This window comes from Bombina bombina, chromosome 5, assembly GCF_027579735.1.
Source record: "Bombina bombina isolate aBomBom1 chromosome 5, aBomBom1.pri, whole genome shotgun sequence".
Lineage (NCBI taxonomy): Eukaryota > Metazoa > Chordata > Amphibia > Anura > Bombinatoridae > Bombina > Bombina bombina.
Window position 1 is genome coordinate 816,231,063 of NC_069503.1, and position 16,631 is coordinate 816,247,693.

Sequence of the window (16,631 nt, forward strand, 5' to 3'; positions counted from 1 at the left end):
CTATGGGAATTAGAAGAGGAGTGAGAATAGGTATGGGCATGGGAAAGGGAAGTAAGAAGGGATATTTGCATGGGAGGGGAAGTGAGAAGTGGTATTGACATGGGAGGTGTGTATGTATATATATATGTGTGTGTGTGTGTGTGTGTTTATAATCAGTCTTTGTGAGTATGTAAGTGGATATAAGAATGTGTATTCTCAAAATAAATAAATCACTATTAAAAAAGCTGTTAAAAAGGTATTCAAAATTAAAAAATTAAAGATTTAAAAAATTAACAATAAAAAACAAAAAATAAAAAATAGAAACCTATAAAAATTTAATTATTGTTAAATAAAATTTTGGAGTTAAAGTGAATGTAAATTTTGATGCTAAAGTGCCCGGTTTTTAAAACTTCGATTAAAAACAGGGGCACTTTAATTCATCAAAATTTTCATTTCACTCCTGTTGTGGAAAAAACCTTACCTCTTAATCTTCACAGCAGCTCCAGCTTCCTCCACCCGTTTCAAAGCCTCTTCCTGGGTCTAAAATGAGGCATCCGGCTTCCTCCATTCACAGCAGTGAATCAGACACTGAATCCCCTGGGGGGGGAAGCTGTGATTGGAGGATGACCTGTCAACCATTTCTGACATCAGAAATGGCTTGTGAGACCAGAGGAAGCTGGAGCTGCTGTGAAGTTTAAAAGGTAAGTTTTTTGTCACAACAGGAGTGAAATGTAAATGTTGATGAATTAAAGTGCCCCTGTTTTTAATCAAAGTTTTAAAAACGGGCACTTTAGCATCAAAATTTACATTCACTTTTAGTAGGGTTTTTATAAAGAAGGACGCTTAATTTATTTATTGTTATAAGTGTATACATTGTCATATGTTTTGTAGTAGCAATATCTCTAGGTCACACTAAGTAGTGTTAAGCAATAGTAACACTGTAACTCATCAAATTGAAAGAAGTAACAATATAACAGATGCCAAGAATGCAAATATGTTCTCCTAAGTTACCCTAAGGTCAGATGTGCATGTATTCCATCTCTCCATATAAGCTTAAGTAAAAATGTGATTAGTTATGTGATGTCTGTAATACTTTTAACTAAAAAATTTTTTTTTTGTATAATATGTAAGCACAAAATAGAAAATCACGTCACATATAATTTCTACATACTTTTTTGAATTAATTGTAAAATTGTATATCTTTTCCAATTGGAAATGTTGTTACTTAAGGGTTTTATAAAATGAAGATATTGTTAAAAAAAAAACTTTTTTGAAAAAACAAAACAAAGTAACACTGTTGTTGTTCATGTTTGTGTATAATAAAATACCGCTGTCTATTTAAACCTTAATTACAGTGGATGCACATTAACCTATTGTCATTAGAATACATCCTCAATACTCAGTAACCATATGAATGCCATACGTATCTTGTAAGATAGGCATACTTCTATAGTCACTTCAGAACACCAACATCTACAAATTATCGGCTAGATTACATATTTTTTTGGATAAAGACTAGCGCTGCTAACGCTCTTTTTTTTCCAGCGCTCACTTTAAACAACGCTGGTATTACAAGTTTTCTGAATGGCTGCATTAGCCTCAGAAAAGTGAGCGTTGAGCAAATTTAGCGCAACTTCTACCTGTAATACCAGCGTTGCTTACGGTAGCGGTAAGCTGGAAAAGCGTGCTTGTGCATGATTTCCCCATAGGATACAATGGGGCTGAGCTGGCTGAAAACAAAACACCTGCAAAAAAGCAGCGTTCAGCTCCTAAAGCAGCCCCATTGTTTCCTATGGGGAAACACATTTTATGCCTACACCTAACACCCTAACATGAACCCCGAATCTAAACACCCCTAACCTTACACTTATTAACCCCTAATCTGCCTTCCCCAATATCCTCGCCACCTGCATTATATTATTAACCCCTAATCTGCCGCTCCGGACACCGCCGCCATCTACATTATACCTATGAACCCCTAATCTGCTGCCCCTAACATCGCCAACACCTACATTATATTTATTAACCCCTAATCTGCCACCCCAACGTCGCCGCCACCTAACTACCATTATTAACCCCTAATCTGCTGCCCCCAACGTCGCCACTACTATATTAAATGTATTAACCCCTAAACCTACACATACGCTGTCAGCATTTATCATTGCACCAGCAGTCCTTGTGAACTGGTGCAATGCCGACCCTGCAGATTTTTGGCCAATTGTCCACTAGCTGGGGGTGTAAATCAACCTGATCGTATTCGATTGGGTTGATTTCTGTCTGCCGCCTCAGAGCAGGCGGACATAACTTCTGTTTCTGGCGAGCCTGAAGGCTCGCCAGAAACATGGAGCATCAAGCTCTGTACGGAGCTTGATAAATTGACTCCTCTGTGTACATATAGAAATGTTTGTGTATTTTGAGTTACAACTTCCCAACGTTTTTCTCATGGTCTCCAGGACTGGAGGCTCAAGGTGCAGGCTATGAGGTTGTGGGTGTTTGAGCATTTTGAGCAGAATGGGGTCAATATAAAAGGTAGGTCCTGAGCAGTCAGGGATGGGGCCACATAAACCAAGGCTAAACTGGGTGAATCTTGGGTATTTCAGGTTGGCTTGAGCAATCCCAAGTTTATTTTAGGGAAAACAGGCATAAATAAGAGAGACAAAACACCAGGAGGGACAGCAGCAGGACATGTTTATTGAAGTGCTGAATACAAGATTCCACCATCATTCCTTTGGTGCAAGTACTGAGATAGTTTTGTTGTTCAAATGCACTAACTAACAGCAAATAATCACCAAACATCAATGTTATTTTGGTAAAGTAAAAAGCTTCTGTAAACCCCAACTGTTTTTAAAATGAGTTCCCTTATCTGCAACCTCATGCCTGAAATTATTCTTGAAGGCCTTGGCCCTCTTTTTTTATCTCCAAATATTGAGTTCTTCAGACTTGAGGACTTTCAGAGCTTTGTTTTATCCTAGCTTATTCTAAAAATTGCTTAAACAGATATATTATTGAAACTAAATGTCCAAATGTTATAATGAAGCTGTATTGCTCCTGATTTGTAAAACTAGAATTTCATGGGGCATTATCATGGAACATACGATTCTGTGATCCATTTCCCACACATTCACAAATTATACCATACTTGTGAGAAAATGTTTATTGGGAAGTATAATATGGTTGACCTTTTGGCTTTATCTGCAATGGAAAGAGTATATAACCCCCCTGCTTTTTATTTTTTGAAAGAAAAGAGATACAGTATGGTTTATTGAAGATGGGACATATTAGTATCTGATTGACAACACCAATTGAATTTAATAATCTGGCTTCATACTAGTATCTGGTTGTTTCAGTATATCTGTGGACCATTATTTAAGACACTCATTTTTAAAGTTCTCCCTTACATTTGCCACTATCCCTAAACCCTTCTTAACGCAGGTAATGTTATAGTGGATGTTATCAAGGAGGCTTGGAAGATCAGGTGTCAGGTTTAGAGCAGAAACTGGAGACAGATTCCAGACACAAGTCAGAAAGACCAAGGGATCTAATAAACCATGGTTCAGACATAGGGATAAGGAAACAAGAAAAGTTCAGGAAACATGCCAATGTCAGCTACCAAAATATCCAGTAATTTCTAGGGTAGACCCTGCTCAAGAGTAATACAAAGGTCCCTGTGTCAATCTTTACACTTGTGTGCAAACAGGCACAATTACATAATTATTAGAAAGTTAGGATTGGGCATGGACCATTTGTGTGTGTGTGCCAGGATTGATGTGAAAAGTGATGGATGTATCAAAATGGCAAAAGTATGTCACTACATCTACCTTTGACAAATAAACAGCAAACTAAGCACACAAACACTGTTGAGCAACTTTGCCTAATAATATAAAGCTCTCTGCTCAGACGAGATGATATAAAGTAATTTTCCAGCACTGTGAGATCTCTCATGAGATTCTAAAAAGGCAGATTTTGCTATACTTTTCCAAGGGGCGTTCCTAGCATTTCTGTATGTGAAGGAGAGACAAGCCTAGTACAATATAGCACTACATGGCATGAGAGTTCTGCTGCAATAACACATTGGGGTATATTTATCAATGTGTGAGCGGACATGATACAGAGTGTCTGACACTGAATAGCCTCAGGAAACAATCCCTGAGAGGCTGAGAAACATGTTGCTTTGTTTTTAAATAGGGATATATGTTTTTATGATACACTTGCTGTTGTTTGGGATATTTTCACGCCAGGTCGTGGAGTTTAGCGAGGATTCTGTTTGCCAAGAGAGTGGTCTACTGGGTGACTGAGAGGTCCCATCTTGCTGTTACTGCACCTGGAGGTGCAGCACCTATTGTAAGTGTGACCTTATATCGCCTTTACACTTGGTTGGACTGTACTAGGCTATGGTAGCTCATTTTTATAACCCCCTATAGGCACTTTTGATGTATTGCTGATCAAGCTCTTATCTATGTGCCCAGTGTGCCATCCACAGTGAGCTGGACCACTACAAAGTTCCAGTCTGCCCCATTAGCACTATTAGGTGCGCTGCGTTTGTGAGTACCCTTTCTTTTATAGCCTAATATTCATCTGCTTGACAGTAGTAGGCCATATTGGCGCCTCTGTATATATACAGTATCTCACAAAAGTGAGTACACCCCTCACATTTTTGTAAATATTTTATTATATCTTTTCATGTGACAAAACTGAAGAAATGACACTTTGCTACAATGTAAAGTACAGGTAGCCCTCAGTTTACGCTGGGGTTAGGTTCCAGCAGGAATGGTTGTAAATCGAAACCGTTGTAAATTGAAACCCAGTTTATAATGTAAGTCAATGGGAAGGGAGGGAGTTAGGTTCCAGGCCCCTCTCAAAATTGGCATAAGTAACACCTAATACATTATTTTTAAAGCTTTGAAATGAAGACTTTAAATGCTAAACAGCATTATAAACCTAATAAAATAATCACACAACACAGAATATATAATTAAACTAAGTTAAATGAACAAAAACATTTGCTAAACAGCATTATAAACCTAATAAAATAATCACACAACACAAACTTTACTTGCATTTTTCTGCAAACAGTTCTTTCTATGCATTCCAATCTGGACTGATTTATAGACAGGAAGATCTTGTTCCTTTGCAAGCTGTTCAATAGCTCAGGTCTGGTTAAACTGATTAATTTCAGCTTGCTTGGCTTGCATATCTTTGCTGCAACACAAACGGACAGCTCCACCTACAGGCTATTTTAATCAATGCACTGCTTCTTAATGCTTTTCAATAGCAGTCACATGACTGAAAAAAAGGTTGTTATTCTGAAACGGTGCAAATTGAACCGTTGTAAACGGAGGGACACCTGTAGTGAGTGTACAGCCTGTATAACAGTGTAAATTTGCTGTCCCCTCAAAATAACACACAGCCATTCATATCTAAACCATTGGCAACAAAAGTGAGTACACCCCTAAGTGGAAATGTCCAAATTGGGCCCAAAGTGTCAATATTTTGTGTGGCCACCATTATTTTCCAGCACTGCCTTAATCCTCCATTATTTTCCAGCACTGCCTTAATCCTCTTGGGCATGAAGTTCACCAGAGCTTCACAGGTTGCCACTGGAGTCCTCTTCCGCTCCTCCATGACGAAATCATGGAGCTGGTGGATGTTAGAGAACTTGTGCTCCCCCACCTTCCATTTGAGGATGCCCCAGAGATGTTCAATAGGGTTTAGGTCTGGTGACATGCTTGGCCATTCCATCACCTTTACCCTCAGCTTCTTTAGTAAGGCAGTGGTCATTTTGGATGTGTGTTTGGGGTCTTTATCAAGTTGGAATACTGCCCTGCGGCCCGGTCTCCAAAGGGAGGGGAATGGGATCATGCTCTGCTTCAGTATGTCACAGTACATGTTGGCATTCATGGTTCCCTCAATGAACAGTAGCTCCCCAGTGCTGGCAACACTCATGCAGGCCCAGATCATGACACTCCCACCACCATGCTTGACTGTAGGCAAGACACACTTGTCTTTGTACTCCTTACCTGGTTGCCGCCACACACGCTTGACACCATCTTAACCAAATAAGTTTATTGTGGTCTCATCAGACCACAGGACATGGTTCCAGTTATCCATGTCCTTAGTCTGCTTGTCTTCAGCAAACTGTTTGCAGGCTTTCTTGTGCATCATCTTTAGAAGAGGCTTCCTTCTGCGACGACAGCCATGCAGACCAATTTGATGCAGTGTGCGGCGTATAGTCTGAGTACTGACAGACTGACCCCCCCACTCCTTCAACCTCTGCAGCAATGCTGGCAGCACTCATATGTCTATTTCCCAAAGACAAGCTCTAGATATGACGCTGAACACGTGAACTCAACTTCTTTGGTCGACCATGGCGAGGCCTGTTCTGAGTGGAACCTGCCCTGTGAAACTGCTGTATGGTCTTGCCCACCATGCTGCAGCTCAGTTTCAGGGATTTGGCAATCTTCTTATAGCCTAGGCCATCTTTATGTAGAGCAACAATTCTTTTTTTCAGATCCTCAGAGAGTTCTTAGCCATGAGGTGCCATGTTGAACTTCCAGTGACCAGTATGAGAGAGCGATATCAGCAAATTTAACACACCTGCTCCCCATTCACACCTGAGACCTTGTAATACTAACAAGTCACACAACACCGGGTTGGGAAAATAGCGAATTGGTCCCAATTTGTACATTTCCACTTAGGGGTGTACTCACTTTTGTTGCCAACGGTTTAGACATTAATGGCTGTGTGTTGAGTTATTTTGAGGGGACAGCAAATCTACACTGTTAAACAGGCTGTACACTCACTACTTTACATTGTAGCAAAGTGTAATTTCTTCAGTATTGTCACATGAAAAGATATAATAAAATATTTACAAAAATGTGAGGGGTGTACTCACTTTTGTGAGATACTGTATATAGATAGATAGATAGATAAATGTTTATATATGTGTACATATGTTTGTATGTATTTACAGACATATATATAAGTAGATGAAAACATGTAAAAACATATTTATGCAAAATTCATTTTTAATAATAAAAATATTAAATTCTGCTATGTGAAGAACATTGGAATGTGAAATATTCATATTTTCATATTGGGTTAGTGCACTTGAGAATATGCGTTTGAGTTTGCGCGCAAGTAGGATTTATTTCCACTTTTTTTGCTCCATTGACTTCTATGGGGGAATAAGTTACTGTGCATGTTTTTTGTGTGCATCGTGTTATCGTGCAAGCAAAATTGTCTCGCTTTCAACTTGTAATATAAGCACTACTTGACATGCGCAAAATGCTTACTTCTAGTGGAGTTAGCATGCAAGCGGGAGCATTAAATATCGCTCCATTTGTAATCTGGCACTCACTGAGTTTTTAAATGCTCAATTTTTTGTTTCTGTATTTTTTAGCAACAAAAATAAAGTAAAACAAGTCTGAGCACCCTTAAAGAGCCATAATACCTAAATGTTGAAACTTGAAAGTGATGCAGCATAGCTGTAAAAAGCTGACTAGAAAATATCACTTGAACATCTCTATGTAAAAAAGAAAGATATTTTACCTCAAAAGTTCCTCAGTAGCCACATCCCATTGTAAAGGACTTCTAAGCAGCAAATCAGTATGTCTGTCCCGGGACAGCCGAAGGATTGTGCCTCGTGCACTCTCATGTTATTTCCCTATTCAGTTTAAGGAAGTTTAGTATGAAATCTTATGAGAGTTAAGTCAAATCTCATGAGATCACAGTAAAAGAGTTCATGATCTCAGCACTGATGATGCTGATTGGCTGCAGTTCATTTCTTTTTTTTTTTTTACCTGCAGCTGTTCAGCAGCTGAGTATAACTTTTTACACAGAATTTATTCTGCTGAGTTGAGGAGATTGTGAGGTAAAAGATCTTCCTTTTTTACATAGAGATGCTCAGGTGATATTTTCCTGTCAGCTTTTTACAGTTATACTTTATCAGTTTCAAGTGATTTAGCATATGAGTATTATGTCCCTTTAAGAGCAGTTGCATTTCGATATGTCTGTTGAGGAGAACTTTGTATCCAAGTTTTTTTCTGTAGCCCCTGCACCTCCTACATCTAAACTACATAGAAGCAAAAAGTAGTTTTTGTCTCTTTATCCACTAATTGTCTTTACTGTGCCATCCTCCTTAGCTATGGCGTGTTAACTACAGGTTCCCCTGCTAGATTGTAATAAGATGCTATATCTACTCATAGGGGAGTACATGACCTGTTTGACCCTAACCTCTGCTTCACACTTTGTGCCTATACAGAGCCCAGAACTGAAGAATGAGATGAGGAGTGAGGGGACAGTTTGTTTGTAAGGGGTTAATCACTGTTATGTTTATGATACTGGCAGCTGAGGGCCAGTGTCACTGTAATCTGTGTTTTGGCAGTTGGGTTTTAATATCACTGCTTTGGTATTGGTAGTAATTGGGAGATTAAATCAGTGCTTTATGTGTGGTTTGTTACTTGCAGCTAGGGGTTAATATTCAAATCACGATCAGCAATTTTGATTAATCTTTGTTATGTTTTTTTTTTTTACTGCCTCAAAAAGGTTTACTATTGTTCTGTTGCTTATTTTTATCATGCAGGTTAATAAGTGCTCATTGGTAAGAAATATGAATATGGGGAGATATGGGCAGGATCTAAGGCAGAAAGTGTGAGGGGACATTGAATTTACTCATTGGGGCCAATTTATTAACTGCTGGATGGACATGATCCGCTGTAGCGTATCATGTCGGCCCGACATCGCTAAATACCGACAGCATATGCTGTCGGCATTTAACATTGCACAAGCATTTCTAGTGAAATGCTTGTGCAATGCTGTCCCCTGCAGATTCGTGGCAAATCGTCCGCTAGCAGGGGGTGTCAATCATCCCGATCGTATCTGTTCCAGAGGATTGCTGTCTGCCGCCTCAGAGGTGGCGGAAGAGTTAAAGAGCAGCAGTCTTATGACCGCTACTTCTTAACTTTAGTTTCCAGAGATCTGGAAACTACAGGGGTAGATAGCAGCATCTGCTGCTTGTTAAATTTACCCCATTGACTCAAGCCTCTGGTCTTTTTGCATCCTAGCTAATTCTCTGTGTATTTATATGTGACAGTCAGTCAAGTATTGTACACATACATAGTTTTGTTCCAGAAGTTACATCACTTGCACATTTTCCGAGCAATAACTTTGTCTAATCCACCTTTATTGGAAAGTGAAACAGGGGTGGGTTTGGAAGCTGAACGTTGTGCATGACAGAGTAGGATACAGAATTTGGTAGGGATACAGAATCTCATGTTACATGTAACTTTCTATCCAGCAAGTAAATGAGCTCTGATTTCACAGCAGCTTACTTTTCTATTACTTGCGTGCTTGTAGATATAGAGCGAGCAGGAAGCAAGAGAATTCAGTTCTCTGGGACACAGAAACGGTTTACTGCCAGCTATTAAGAGCAGTATAGTGACAACACTGTAAAACTGCACAATCACTATTAACATACAGCAAGATTACAAGTTTTGAGTGCTATAGGGATTTTAATGACCGCCACAAAAGCTGTGTTATTTTACCTCCTTATATCGCTGGTATGACAGGTTTGTAAAAAGCAGGCTTGCGCGGGCAAAATGGTTGCGTTGAGCCCTATACCGCACAGAAAACAAGTGCTGCTTTGACGTGCTCGTGCACGATTTCCCCATAGACAGCAATAAGGAGAGCCGGCAAAAAAAAAGCTTAACACCTACGATCGCGGAAACAAAAGCTCCGAAACGCAGCGCCATTGATGTCTATGGGGAAAAAGAAAATAATGTTTAAACCTAACACCTTAACATAAACCCGAGTCTAAACACCACTAATTTGCTGCCCCCAACATTGCTGCCACCTACATACAGTTATTAACCTCTAATCTGCCACCCCAACATCGCCGCCGCCTACATAATGTTATTAACCCCTAATCTGCTGCCCCAACATTGCCGCCACCTACATAAAACTATTAACCCCTAATCTGCCGCCCCAACATCTCTGACTCCTACATAAAACTATTAACTCCTAATCTGCCGCTCTCAATGTCGCTGCCACTATACTAAAGTTATTAATCCCTAAACCTCTGGCCTCCCACATCACTGCCACTAAATAAATCCCTTAACCCCTAAACCTAACCCTAACGCTAATGTAACCCTAACCCTAAGCCTAACCCTAACACTACTAACTTTAACATAATAAAAATATAGCTAAATTAAATTTACAATTATTAACTAAATAAAACTATTAACCCCTAAACCGCCAGCCCCCCACATCGCAACAAGCTATTAAACTATATTAACCCCTAAACCTAACCTTAACCCTAACACTTTAACATAATTAAAATAGCTGAAAAGAGCTAAACTAAAGTTACAATTATTAACTAAATAATACCTGTTTAAACTAAATACTTACTTACCTGTGAAATAAAACCTAAGGTAGCTACAATATAACTAATAGTTATAAATAGGTAGACTAGTTAGTAAATAGTTAACTATTTACTAACTACCTAGTTAAAATAAATACAAACTTACCTGTGAAATAAAACCTAACCTGCCTTACACTAAAACTTAAAATTACAAAAAAAACAAAACACTAAAATTACTAAAAAATAAAAATAACTAAATTACATAAAAAATCAAACACTAAATTACAAAAAATAAGAAACAAAATAAGAAACAAATTATCAAACAATAAAAGAAAATTAAAGAAAAAAGAATTACACCTAATCTAATAGCCCTATCAAAATAAAAAAGCCCCCCAAAATAAAAAAACCCTAGCCTACAAGAAACTCTCAATGGCCCTTAAAAGGGCCTTTTGTGGGTCATTACCCCCAAGGAAATCAGCTCTTTTACATGTAAAAAAAAATAAATTATAAAAAAAATAAAAAATAAAACCCACCACCCCCACAACCAACCCCGCCAAATAAAATAACTATCTAAAAAAAAACTAAGCTCCCCATTGCCCTGAAAAGGGCATATGTATGGGCATTGCCCTTAAAAGGGCATTTAGCTCTTTTACATGTCCAGACCCTAAACTAAAAATAAAACTCACCCAAAAAACCTTAAAAAAACCTAACACTAACTCCCGACGATCCACTTACAGTTCTTGAAGTCCCGCTTGAAGGATCCATCCAGCCGGCAAAAAGTCTTCATCCAGATGGCCTCTTCAATCTTCATCCAGCCGGCGAAGTCCTCATCGAGGCGGCAAGAAGTCTTCATCCAGACGGCGTCTTCTATCTTCATCCATCCAGCGCGGAGCGGGTCCATCCTGAAGACATCCGGCGTGGAGCATCCTCTTCATACGGTCGCCGCCGTAAACTGGAACTTCAATGCAAGTGACGTCATCCAATATGGCATCCCTTTCATTCCTATTGGCTGAAAGATTTCAATCAGCCAATAGCATTAGAGCTGCTAAAATCCAATAGGATTTGAGCAGCTCTCATCCGATTGGCTGTTCCAAATTTTTAGTTAGTTTAATTGTAGTTTAATAATTATCTTAGTTTAATTGTTAGTTTAAAATTAATTTATTTAAATTGACAGGTAAGTTTTAATTTAATTTAAGATAGGTAAATTGTAATTTTAATATAAAGTTAGGGGGTCATTCTGTTTAGGGGTTAATAGTTTATTTTAGTATATTTCATTGTGGGGATTTCGGTTTAGGGGTTAATAGTTTATTTAAGTATATTTCATTGTGGGGGGCTTGTGGTTTAGGGGTTAATAGGTCTATTATAGCGGCGGTGTGGGCGGATGGCAGATTAGGGGTTAATAATATTTAAATAGTGTTTGCGATGCGGGAGGGCAGCGGTTTAGGGGTTAATAGGTTTATTATAGTGGCAACGATGTCGGGGAGCGGGAGAATAGGGGTTAATACATTTCAATAGTGGCGGCGATGTCCAGAGCGGCAGATACATTTATTATAGTGTTTGCGATGCGGGAGGGCCTCGGTTTAGGGATTAATAGGTAGTTTATGGGTGTTAGCCTACTTTTTAACACTTTAGTTATGAGTTTTTTGCTACAACTTTGTAACGTAAAACTCATAACTACTGACTTTAGATGGCGGTACGGATCTTGTCAGTATAGGGTGTACCGCTCACTTTTTGGCCTCCCAGGCAAACTCGTAATACCGGCACTATGGGAGTACCATTGAAAAAGGACTTTTTAAAAAAAGCGGTACTGACGTTGCATGAGCGTGACAGGCTAAAAGGTGTGCGGTACACCTATCCCTACACGACTTTTAATAGCAATGCTAGGGAAAAAGCAGCGTTATGGGCCATAATGTTGCTTTTTCACTCATAACGCCAAACTAGTAATCTAGTTAGATATTTTTTTTAAATTCAATGTTTTTGAAAGATTTTAAATTTGAGATCAATACTTTTATTATTATCGTCATTGTTCAAAAGTAAACACATAATGCATTCATTTGCATGTCCCCATTCAAAAGAAGATTGCACATATTGGGCTTTTGAACTGGAACTATTTTTTTCTGAATTGATTTCGGTGTAAGAATACACACAATACTCCATAGCTCCCATTCCATTTTCATGCAAAATTCTTCTATGCAAGCACAAACAATTTTTCTAAGGTCTTCCAGTCTATTATAGGAGCTGCTTTTTGAATTATTAAATGACAAAAAAGGAAAATCTAGTTAAAGGAGGGACACAAGTGCACTGGTATTTTGAAAAGCGGCAATTATGCATCTAGTAAAAGTGATCAATTTTACTAAATAATTGTTTTTCTGCTGCAACTGTACTGCAGAATGCTTCTATTTGAATTTGAATATTGTTTGTCTGTGAAGGGGGTATTTAGAGGAAGGTAACAGTCAGAAAGTGACATGTTCTAATTTGTTAGAGCATGTCATTTTAAGAATAATGACCCTGCACTACTGTGTGTTTAACCTTCACAAAGGGATTAAACACAAATTAGAAGCACTGTTTAGGACCCGCAAAGCACTGCTGGTCCCAAGCAGAGACTTCTGCTGATCCAATCAGCAGCGTTAGTTACACAGCTCTACAGGTTGCAAGTGTTAATTGATCCCTTTTGTGGGGTTAAACACACAGTAGTGCAGAGTCGCTAGTCTTATCAATACATGCCCTAATGAATTAAAGAATTTTTTTTTTTTTCGACTACTGTGGCCATTAAAGAATGAATGTTTTTGTATTTGTTTTAAAATTTAAGGTTAGCAGATGGTTACAGAATTGCAGTAAGAACAAAATATTAGTTTCAGTCATATTAAGGTCAGTTTACATTTGCCTTCATAAAGCAAGAGGAATATTTGCACTATTGCGCGTTATCATTGCAAGTGTGCAATCGATAGCACTTCTATTTTTAGTCATTTTTAATTGCTAAAACAATAGTCTATTGCATGCTAACATCTGCATGACAGGTAGCATGGGTGCCATGATTACCTCACATAATAGACTACTATGGGGGCACACAGAAAAATTCATGTTGGATATTGCTCAAGCGACAAGCAGATGGTGCACACAAAATCCACTCATCTAATTCTTCATGTAGTTCTGTACTATACTTATTTTAATAAAACTTTAGCCTAAAACACTTCACACATAGATGCAGACACACACAGTCACACACACATTTGAACCCTTCCTAGCCCCAAGCCTTGGCATGTATCATATCCCTTTAATTCTGCCACACAAAAAAACATTTTTCATTAATAAATCTTTGTTTCATAAGTATTAAGTCAAACCCAGGGCTACAAGGGATTGCTGGTGATGTCATTACACACATAGTTACGTGATGACATCACAGCATAGTTGCCAACATTTGAAAAACATTTCCAGGGATACTTTCCAGCTATCAATTACCTGTAAGAAATTTTTTACCACACCCCCTGCCCTAAGGTTCCGCCCACTTTGCCAAACCCACATAATTAGCATAGTTTAGCCCCTATATATATATATATATATATATATATATATATATATATATATATATATATATATATATATATATATATATATATATATATATATATATATATATATATATATATATATAAATAGGAAACTAAAAGGTATAGAACAAATGAGGGGATATGCCCTATTTTTAGTAGATCACAATTATAGTTGTTGCTGAACAAAAGATTAATTTCTCTAGTAACAGAAAGTAGTTTAGATTTTGACCATTATCTTTACACCTGATTTATTCTTTTGCAAAAGATCATTATCACCCAGATCTGTACAGTGTGTATTAACCCTTCACTAGCAGCAGCTCATTATCACACAGATCTGTACATTGTGTATTAACCCTTCACTAGCAGCAGTTCATTGTCACTTAGATCCATACAGTGTGTATTAACCCTTCACTAGCAGCAGCTCATTATCACCCAGATCTGCACAGTGTGTATTAACCTTTCACTAGCAGAAGCTCATTGTCACCCATATCTGTACAATGTGTATTTTTAACTCTTCACTAGCAGCAGCTCATCATGATCCAGATATGTACAGTGTATTAACCCTTCACTAGCAGCAGCTCATTGTCACCCAGATATGTACAGTGTGTATTAACCCTTTACTAGCAGCAGCTCATAATGATCCACATCTGTACAGTGTGTATTAACCCTTCACTAGCAGCAGCTCATAATCACCCACATTTGTACAGTGTGTATGTAAGGAAAGTGGTTGAGGTAATTGCTCAATATGACACTTGCTTCAACTTGTGTGACTTTGCCTTTAAGAGAGTGAAAGTACATGACACTTGCATTAACTTGTGTGACTTTGCCTTTAAGAGAGTATGCCTTTAACAGAGTGAAAGACATTATTAATTTCAAGTTGATGACACTGTATTTCACTAAGTCATGCTACAGGAGTAAACAACCGATGGATACTGATGATAAGAAGTCAAAACCCAGACAGAACGAGGGTGTAACTTTGGCAGGAGCCACTCACTGACACCAAAAGAACATCTTGATAACACATTAGTAGAGGGGTTAATGTTAGCTATGTGTTAAAGGATTAATTATTATTATTAATTGCAGTGGGCTAAGTAATAAAGCCATTATGGTGTTTAGCTATTATTAATTATATCTATGTAAAGATTGTTAAAACTATTATTGTCAATTTTTTTTTTATTGAGGGTGAAGCAGATAAATAACATCTCATTTCAAAAACATAATACATATTTGACTCCTGTACAATCAATATGAGAATAGGCATTGGATGACATACCAAAACAAACTCATTATTTACCTGCTCATTACATATTGTTCTTATTATTACACGTCACATTTGCTAATATATCCTAGCTTCTCCCTCAATTTCAGTTTTTCTCTTCTCTACTTTATTTAATAAGACGCTTACTTATACAAATACACGTACCAGATAATTTACACTATTCATATATCCGTAATCTTGAACTCGCCTGCATTCTTCTTAGTTTATCTACCATGGCTTCCTACAGAGAGGATACTCACAGTCTATAAATCATGTATTTATTCATACAAAGTTATCGCCATAAAGAAAAAAAAGGGGGGGTAGGGGGGAAGGGGAGGAGAGAAAAAAATAAAAAAAATTCTTTCTTCTTTCTCTTTTTTCTTCCTTTTTTAACCTAAAATTGGGTTCATTATAATTAGGCACCTGATAATACTCATCCCTTAATGGTGACGTATCCAGTTCGGAGGTAATGAGCCATCAAAAATTAGTTTTAGAAAGGGTATGGAATCTTGAAGTGGGGATATGATCTGATATTGTACTGTTATGGGTAGTCCACATATATATTTTTTCCACTTCTTAAAAAAAGTTATTATCTGTTTCTCTGCACCTTTATCTAGTCCTATAAGCTCTGTCATAATCTGACTTTTTATACCATTTTGAAATTCCGTTATAGAAGGGGATTGCCTATGTTTCCACATTTTACATATAGAGTTTCTTGTGATCAAAATCGCTATATTTATAAACAACCTGTCCCCTATATTCTGCGCTGGATATAAAAAAAATATGTGCTTTGCATTAAGTTCTGTCGTATTCAGTACATTACGATTTATCCAGTACAACTCCAAAAGTAGTGCAACAGATCCGCATTTAGCTTGTGACATTTTGGGCATAGATTTTGATGTTGAGACCATTTAGCCATTCTAGCTGGGGTTAGATAAACATTGTTAATTATCTTATATTGTGTCTCTCTTAAATTTACTCTGTCTGTTGCCTCTAATGTCCTTCTCAAACTGTCTGTTATCTCTTTGTCTTGAATTCCTGGAAAGTAGTTTAGATATTTCTGTTTAATCCGATTTATATGTAGTTCTCCTTCCCTATTCATGATGTAATGGTACCAGATTGATATTGTTCGGATACCCGCTTTATATAGTGTAATTCCTGAATCAGTGATTGGCTGTGCCCAATCCTCACCAAACCTTTTTTCATATTCGCCTATTAGATGACAAACCTGCAAGTATGCATAAAAGTGTTTTGAGGGCAAATTATATTCATTTGCCAGACTTGCATATGATTTAATTGGTCCCAATTGTGTTTCTTTCAGTTGTGAAACATATATCAACCCCTTTCTTTTCCATTCATAAAATAACTCATTAATATATCCTGGGGAAAAATCTGGGCTACCACAGATCAGAAGCTGTTTGGAGATTTGAAACTCTTGCCCCAATAATTTGCAATATTTTTGCCATGCAAGCACTATATTTGCGATTGT